The sequence below is a fragment of the Stomoxys calcitrans genome, chromosome 3 (assembly GCF_963082655.1).
Source record: "Stomoxys calcitrans chromosome 3, idStoCalc2.1, whole genome shotgun sequence".
NCBI classification, from domain to species: Eukaryota; Metazoa; Arthropoda; class Insecta; order Diptera; family Muscidae; genus Stomoxys; species Stomoxys calcitrans.
The window spans coordinates 84,487,777-84,496,423 of NC_081554.1; the positions used below are offsets into that span (position 1 = coordinate 84,487,777).

Consider the following 8,647-nt stretch of genomic DNA (forward strand, 5'->3'; position numbering starts at 1 on the left):
CTGGAGGAGGTGGGATGGAGGAAAGGTAGAGGTTAAACAGAGCCGGAGATATCACCCCGCCTTGGGGAACTCCCTGTTTCACTCTACGGTGTTTTGACTTCTTATCCCTAAATTCCACAAATGACTGGCGGCCACACAGATAATTCGCGACCCAACGTTTAAGGCCTGGCTGGAGGGACGTGTTGGCGATGTCCTCAAATAATTTGGCATGGCTGACCGTGTCGAATGCCTTCGATAGGTCCAATGCCACGAGGACCGTCCTATCACATGGCCTGGGTTGATTGAAGCCACGGCAAATGTGTGTGGTGATGGCATGCAAAGCTGTTGTTGTGCTGTGCAGTCTCCGAAATCCGTGTTGATGCTCGGCGAATGGAAATTCTCCTACGAGGCTCGGGAGGAGTAATGCCTCAAGCGTCTTAGCCACTGGTGAGAGAAGGGAGATCGGTCTGTACGACTCCCCCAAACTCGGGTCTTTACCAGGCTTCAGTAGCGGGATCACTCTGCCCATTTTCCAGACATCGGGAACTATAAGAGTGTTCAATGACAGGTTAAGGACAGTGGTAAGGTACTCAACTCCAGGTAAATCCAGATTCTTCAGCATCAATGTAGAGATTCCGTCGGGGCCCAACGCCTTGGAAGATTTGGCGCCACGGATGACATTCGTAACTTCGCCCACGGTAAATTGTGATGGCTGTTCATCGGCTCGGAGGCCACGAATACGGCGAATGGCTCTCCTCCTTGCCCTGTCTCTCTCGGGATGCACGATAAATTGACGGTTGAACAACCTGGCGCATCTCTTCGGATCAGTCACGGTTAACTCGCCAAAAGTGACTGAGGTCCTGTCGTCCCGTCTACCGGGGTTCGAGAGAGACTTAACAGTGGCCCACAATTTGCCTGCACCGGTGCCTAAGTTACATTGCTCCAAGTGTTCCAGCCACAAATTCCGCTTATGTTCGTTGACTACCCTGTTTATTTCCAGATTCAGCTCGCTGATTCTGGGGTTAGCGGGGTCCATAGCACGAATCCCATCACGCTCGTCTGCGAGTACCACTGCTTGCGCCGGGAAATTGGGTCGCACTTGCGGTATTCGACCGGCTGGAATAAAGCGAGCGGCTGCTGCGTTGATGATGTCTCGGAATTTCCTCTCGGCCACAAGCACATCAGAGGGGGGTGGCAGTTCATTGAAGCGGCGATTGGTATACTCTCTGAAGCCAGTCCAATTGGCCTTCTTATAGTTGATGAACGTTCGGCGCTCAGAGGTTATGAAGTCGGGTGGTCGGTCGATGGTGAGGATTATGGGGAGGTGGTCTGACCCCAAAGAGATGACGGCTTGCCAGGATACGTCACTCAGGAGATCAGGGGATGCGATTGAGATGTCTGGCGAGCTGCTGCACCTCCTCGTAATCCTAGTGGGGGCATCCTCATTCACCGTGCAAAACGTGGAGCTATCTATCTGCTCTGCCAAAGCTATGCCACGCTGGTCGTTGCCTAGGGGAGAATGCCATGACGAGTGATGTGCATTGAAATCCCCCAGAACCAGACGACTATGGCCAGATAGCAACCCACTTATGTCGGGGCTGTAGGCCTGGCCATTAATCGGGACACAGCTGCCAACCGGCGGTATATACACGTTGTATATCTCTATCTCGGCAGTACCAGACTTGACTGCTACCCCCATACATTCCATGTATGGGTCACTAGCGTCAAGCGCAGGCGAGATAGGTCTATACTGCACGGAATGGTGTATAACGAAGGCCAATCCCCCACCTCCATTCCTTGAGCGATCCTTACGTAGCACATTGTAGCCGTGACAACTGTGCAAGCTGCAGGTGTTAGTCAGCTTTGTCTCCTGGATCGCTGCGACCGATATGCTCTTCCGACTCATAAAATCCACAATCTCATCAATCTTGCCTCGCAGTCCATTGCAGTTTAACTGCAGGAACGATACATTTCCCGACACTGGCCTGGCAATAGTAGGGCTAGGGTGCTGTCTTTGCATAAATTGCCGTACGGGAGAGGTCGGGGGGGTCACATAGTCCGACGACGAGGACGCCGAAGGCGACGACGGCGACGCTTGTGACCCACTGCTGGCTGAGTTCGCACAGCACCTAGCGACATAGCCAGTATGACTATACTCCCGTAGCGAAGTTAGGCCAGAGCAAGAACGGAAATGTACCCACTCCAAGCACCTGTTACACCTCACCGACACTGACCGATGATGAAGGCGGTTCTGGCAAACGGAACAGAACCAGGGTCCGGGGTTCTTTTCAATCCCGGCACGGACCAAAAGCATACGGAGAAGGCACTCCGGGATGTGCCTCTCCCATGACGAAAAAAGACGAACACGTACACTGAGGCGGCAGCCCTTGCCGATGAAGATTCCATCGGGTCAATCCGGTACGTACAACCGGCTGCCATGGGATTGAAGTGGAGAGTCTCAGTGAGAGCCCGTTTGGCACCGGCAAATTCACAAATACTGGTTGCCTATGATGGCGCCTTTAAATAACTAATGGATACCTTGTTCCCGCGTTTATGGGTCCTTTGGACCGGAACGAGATTTCTCACACAGGATCGACACCTCTACGTGAAAATGTGGCTACAACAACGACAGCATGATGAGGCGTTGGAGCATTTTCTACTTAGGTGGAGACATAATACCAGACATGAACCAACATAGGGTATCGAAAAAATTAGTAGCACAAAATTCTTAGCTTAGATTTTCTTTTCCGAGATTACTTTTTAGTTGTTGTTGTAGCAGTTTATTGTATTCTATATTTTGTCTGCTTGATGCTGTTGAATGTCAAGACCCAGGAATCCTGCTTCATAAGATGGGGCGCGTCCACAGGGATCTGGGTCTGAGTCGAGTGGGTCTGGCCGGGCAGTTAAACAGGTGACGTGTATCGTGCAGTCCCTGGTTACAATTGGGACATACATCTTGCACGTCGGCATCGATCCTTGCTCTGCAGGAGTTGAGGCGTCTGCATCTGCCGGAACGTAATTGAGCCAGAACTACTCTGGTTTGCCGGGGGAGGTAAATTTCTTCAGGTGCAATGGGAGGCGGTCGTTCTCCAAGGACTACATTCACCCGGTAGCCATTTACCGCTTCTGCTACCGTATCTGCATGAATGTTGTCTAGACCTGCTTGACATGCCGCTTGATCTAGAGGTTCTTTTTAGTATTTTTTAGTATTTACTTTACTTTAGTAATTAGGACGCACAACAAGCCGATTACTGGCTTAGGAGTATGTCCCTTGTATATATATCCGCACCCTCTTGTCAACCTAACATATCCTCCAGAGTGACACACATAAATCTTTCAATGTGACTGAAATTGCATGCGAAAAGGAGACTGGGCCAAATCCTAGTATCACCCAGTGGGCTGTGATGGCGCATAACTTAGATTACATCAATATCACCTCAAGATAAAACACAGGCAAAATGTGTATTTTATGTTCCAAAATGTCCCTAATTAAGCAGCCTTAGATTTGAGAATTTTAGAATTTTAAAGGGTGATTTTTTTGAGGTTAGGATTTTCATGCATTAGTATTTGACAGATCACGTGGGATTTCAGACATGGTGTCAAAGAGAAAGATGCTCAGTATGCTTTGACATTTCATCATGAATAGACTTACTAACGAGCAACGCTTGCAAATCATTGAATTTTATTACCAAAATCAGTGTTCGGTTCGAAATGTGTTCATTCACCGTAACGTTGCGTCCAACAGCATCTTTGAAAAAATACGGTCCAATGATTCCACCAGCGTACAAACCACACCAAATAGTGCATTTTTCGGGATGCATGGGCAGTTCTTGAACGGCTTCTGGTTGCTCTTCACTCCAAATGCGGCAATTTTGCTTATTTACGTAGCCATTCAACCAGAAATGAGCCTCATCGCTGAACAAAATTTGTCAAAATTTGAACACATTTCGAACCGAACACTGATTTTGGTAATAAAATTCAATGATTTGCAAGCGTTTCTCGTTAGTAAGTCTATTCATGATGAAATGTCAAAGCATACTGAGCCTCTTTCTCTTTGACACCATGTCTGAAATCCCACGTGATCTGTCAAATACTAATGCATGAAAATCCTAACCTCAAAAAAATCACCCTTTATTAAGCAAGAGCCGGTACCACCCGTTCTCTCACTATAGCTGGCAAACTACCATTCGCTCCATTCGATAGTTTCGATAGATTTGTTCTTAACTATCGATAGTACCGACAAATTTGTAAATTATATTTGTTAAATATATATATTATGCAAATTTTCAAAGAAAACATTGGACCGAGCATTGAATTCCCACTACATACCTTGATACCCGTACATCAGCTATGCTCCAGCTGCATTTGAGAGATTGCTTAACCCGTCTTCGGTCAAGTTGTATTCAAACCGCCTGACAAATGTTTGGTCTGAGAACTCTAAACTCTTGTAAAGCTTTGCTCTCTTAATACTAACGTTTGGCTTATGAATTATGGGGAATTGTAGGTAAATCCAATAATTTTTATTAAAATTATGGTAAATTTCAATAAAAAATTCAATATTAACGAGAGTATTGATTGCGTTAAAAACTATTGATATTGATGCAAATATTAAACTATCAATAGGTATCGATAGTGCCAACGATAGCTTGCCAGCTCTTGGTGAGTCTTGTAGGACCTACCGTTGAATCAGCCAGATCGCTAATAACATGTGAATGTTCACATCTGCTAAAGTGGAACTTCTTAGTCTTGAAAGTGAGGGAATAGCTCACAGCGGATGTTCGACATTACCGTAGGTTAGGTTAAGGTTGAAAAGAGGGTGCAGATATTAATCCTCTCCATGCCACTAGGGACATACACCTAAGCCAGTAATCGGCTTGTTGTGCACTCTAAAAACTATAAAGTAACCTCTAAAAAGTAAATTTTAAGTTAGGAAATCTGTGCTACTTACAAAATCCTTAATTTCAATACCACTCCCCTAAGTTGGTTCATGCCTGGTATTGTGTCTCCACCGGTATCTGTTAGACGCGAAAGCCGGGCAATGACAAAGGAAATGCTCCAACGTCTCATTATCTTCCCCGTATGCCCTACACATGCTATCACTTGCCGCACCGATTTTACATAATTAAGCTCGTAGTCCTATGTGTCTCGTTATGATACCAATAGCTGTACTGACCTACTTCTTACTTCCTTTCAGTAATAGCCTCGTCTTCTCACGATCTGGATCCCCCCATAGGATTTTCGCCGTCCTACCGACCGTTTCGCTGATCCACAATGTTGCATGCGCATTAGTCGCCCACTCCCTTAACTCGGAGTGCGTTGACCCGAATGGCTTCGTAGCTTCCGCAGATATCGTTACTTGCAATTTTAGGTCTTTCCGCATTTCTTCCAATCATAGGCCAAAATGAAAAGGAGAAATTTCATCGAGTTCGTATGAAAACGCCTTATATGCTCTAAAGAGGTATATTAATTTGTATGGAAACCACTTTCGAACGGAATATGGGTCCAAAACCTTAGATTGAGAGATTGGACTATGTGGCAGTTGAAAAAAAATGTCGAAGAGTTTAACACAACTCTCTGTCCAAAATTTAGGCAAAATCGGGTAATAAATGCGCCTTTTATGGGCCCAAGACCTTAAATCGAGAGATCGGTCTATATGGCAGCTATATCTAAAACTGGACCGATGTGGGCCAAATTGAAGTGAAGTCGACTGACCTAACACAACTCACTGTCCCAAATTTCAGCAAAATCGAATAGTAAATGCGGCTTTTATAGGCTTGATCGGCGGATATGGGGGGGCTATATCAAGATATAGTCCGATATAGCCCATCTTCGAATTTAAGCTGCTTATGGACAAAGAAAGAATCTGCGCAACGTTTCAGCTCAATATCTCAATTTTGAAAGACTGTAGCGTGGTTTCAACAGACAGACGGTCAGACGGACGGACATGGCTAGATCGTCTTAGTTTTTTACGCTTATCAAGAATATATGTACTTTATAGGCTTGGAAATGGATATTTCGATGTGTTGCAAACGGAATGACATAATGAATATACCCCCATCATTCGGTAGTGGGTATAAAAAGATCTTGGGAAATAGTAAGAACGTAAAGTCGACATAGAAGAAAATTAACATAGAAGCTTCAAGTGGAAAATCGACAAAAAATTCTGCAAGAGTATGACGAAAACTCTTTAAAAAAAAACAACTTAAATGGTCACAAATGGCGTACAGCGCTCAACCAATATATTGGGTTGCCCAAAAAGTAATTGCGGATTTTTCATATAGTCGGCGTTGACAAATTTTTTCACAGCTTGTGACTCTGTAATTGCATTCTTTCTTCTGTCAGTTATTAGCTGTTTCTTTTAGCTTGCTTTAGAAAAAAAGTGTAAAAAAAGTATATTTGATTAAAGTTCATTCTAAGTCTTATTAAAAATGCATTTACTTTCTTTTAAAAAATCCGCAATTACTTTTTGGGAAACCCAATGTGTCACTTTGAAGCTACTAAACATGCAATTCATTCATAACTCCCCCAATTTATATTTCACAGAAGCGGTTAAACTTTGGTGGTCAATGCTATTCCTCATTACTTCCCAACGTGTAGGAAAAGAACAATCTTTGCCACTTTGGGAGTACATAAAATGCCGTTCTTTTCCAATAACTTTCAATTTATTTTGCTGGACAATAGCTCAGACTGAAGCATATAGGAACATCGCCTCAGGTATATTGGCCAGAATGACTCAGAAAATATTTCTATGACGACTGCTTGAATGAACGCATAGCCCAGCTAATTTACATTTGTCTTTAAAAGAATAGCGTGGAGTGTAGGTGTCTGCGCATTAGACTTTAGGCGACACAAATGTTTACTTTAACAATGAACTTTTTGTTGTTGTTGTTATTGCCCTTATACCTAATTATTGATATGATTATAGTTAGCAGTGATAATACACAGATCACGGTTAAAGCAAAGAAAAGGCAAAGAAGTGAATTAAAAAAGTAATCGTTACGGTATGGACAAACGAACGCACATACATACATACATTTTTGTATTTATACATAGTTCTTATTCGCATGGTGTTAATGGCATACGCCCTACGTCTGACATCAAGTATGGCAAGCGAACAGAGGCAAGCAAGCAAACCAATCTACCAGACTGGCTGGCCGGGAAATAGCAGCGCAAGAAAAGTAAACAAAAAACCTAGAAAGCATAGCATAAAGAGTAAAGGATCAAGGTTTCATGTAGTATGTGCGCCTTCGTTTCAAAGAAATAAACAAAAACAGAAAACTCCGAGTTGCACACTTTTGTGTAGTGCTTTTCAACCCTTCGTTCAATCGATCATATACTGCATGAGGTATGTATGCTATCTCAAATTAAGTCAACGGTGATGTGTCTAGAAATACCAGGAATTCTTATAGAAGATGGAGAAACACAACAAAAATGGGGGAAAAGCGAAAAGTAACGCCGAAATGAGAGAAATAAATTATGAATTCTTGTTTGACGCGAGTTCTTTCTTACCTTTAGGAGATGAAGGTTTTTTTGTCGATCGATAATGTTGCTGGACTTGTTGTTAAGTCAATGTTTTTGCTAATGTTATTGTTGTTCTATCTGCTTCTACTAAATAATCGCGATGTTTGGTTTACGTCATAGACATAAATATAAAGAGCCACAGCAGACTGAGGCGTCAAGGTGCGAAAGCACTAAAGATCACGCGGAAAAAGTCAACAACGAGTCTTAGCGCGTCCGCCGCACAGATATTAAACACGAATGGCGACAAGTACTCAAGCAACGGCTTTTGGCTCAACGAAACGAACCGCGAATAGAACTCAGTACTGGACTCTCAAGAAAAATTTTGGCTGTACAAATTTAAAACTACAGTTTTGTTTTTAAACTAATGTTATAGCACTTTTATGAATTTTGTCACTATAGCAATGAAGATTTTTTTATCGGCTCAATGTAGAATATGCACTTGTATGTGTGGTATTGGCATTCTTTGCTGCCAAGCAGCTTGCGCAATATAATCAAAAATATTGGAAAAAGGCTTACTCATGCACACACTAAACAACTCGTCAATTTCCACAAAAAAAATAAACTTCTTTTTTATTTTTCTTCACAACCACCTTCTCAAACATTCATATTGAAGATGTGGCGACCAAAACTTATTTCGCTTTTTTATCGTTTTTGTTGCAAAATAATCTCATTCCTTGCACACACACACACACACAGATAGAGATGGCCTTTTTATACAAACACTTGTTGATTGTTTCAACAAAAAACAATTAGTATTTAAAAGGACTTTCTGCTATATTTTCACCTATCCATTGATTCACTAAAAAAACTTCCAAATATTTAATATTTTAGCTTTGCTTAAAGATTATTAGATGTTGCTTTGTTGGGTGCAACAACAAAAAAAACAAGCCCGTGTTTCGTGTTCGTGTGATCTAAATGTTGATTTTCGACTAATCGATCATTGGACTTTTTGTGGAAGCCGCCGCCGAAACGTCGAAGGCGAGTAATCGAAAATCGATTATCAAGGAAATGACTTTTGGCGCCTTATGGCAGTTTACATGATACATCTAAATTTAAATCCGTGCGTGTTGAAGGTGGATTTAAAATGTGGTCTGATTTCAAAGCGAATTTAAAAAGGAGCTAATGCAGATAACGACAATTTGTTAAA

At 42.8% G+C, this 8,647-nt stretch overlaps 1 protein-coding gene across 2 annotated transcripts in view; it reads right to left on the bottom strand.

Annotated features, from left to right (window-relative positions):
- Positions 1-8,422, bottom strand: part of LOC106088915 (protein diaphanous) — a 79,085-nt gene extending 70,663 nt beyond the window's left edge. For both annotated transcript variants that reach the window (XM_013254629.2, XM_013254630.2), the window contains exon 1: positions 7,489-8,422. The gene's annotated coding sequence lies outside the window, so the exon portion shown is untranslated. The remainder of the gene's footprint in view (positions 1-7,488) is intronic.
- Positions 8,423-8,647: the final 225 nt, after the last annotated feature.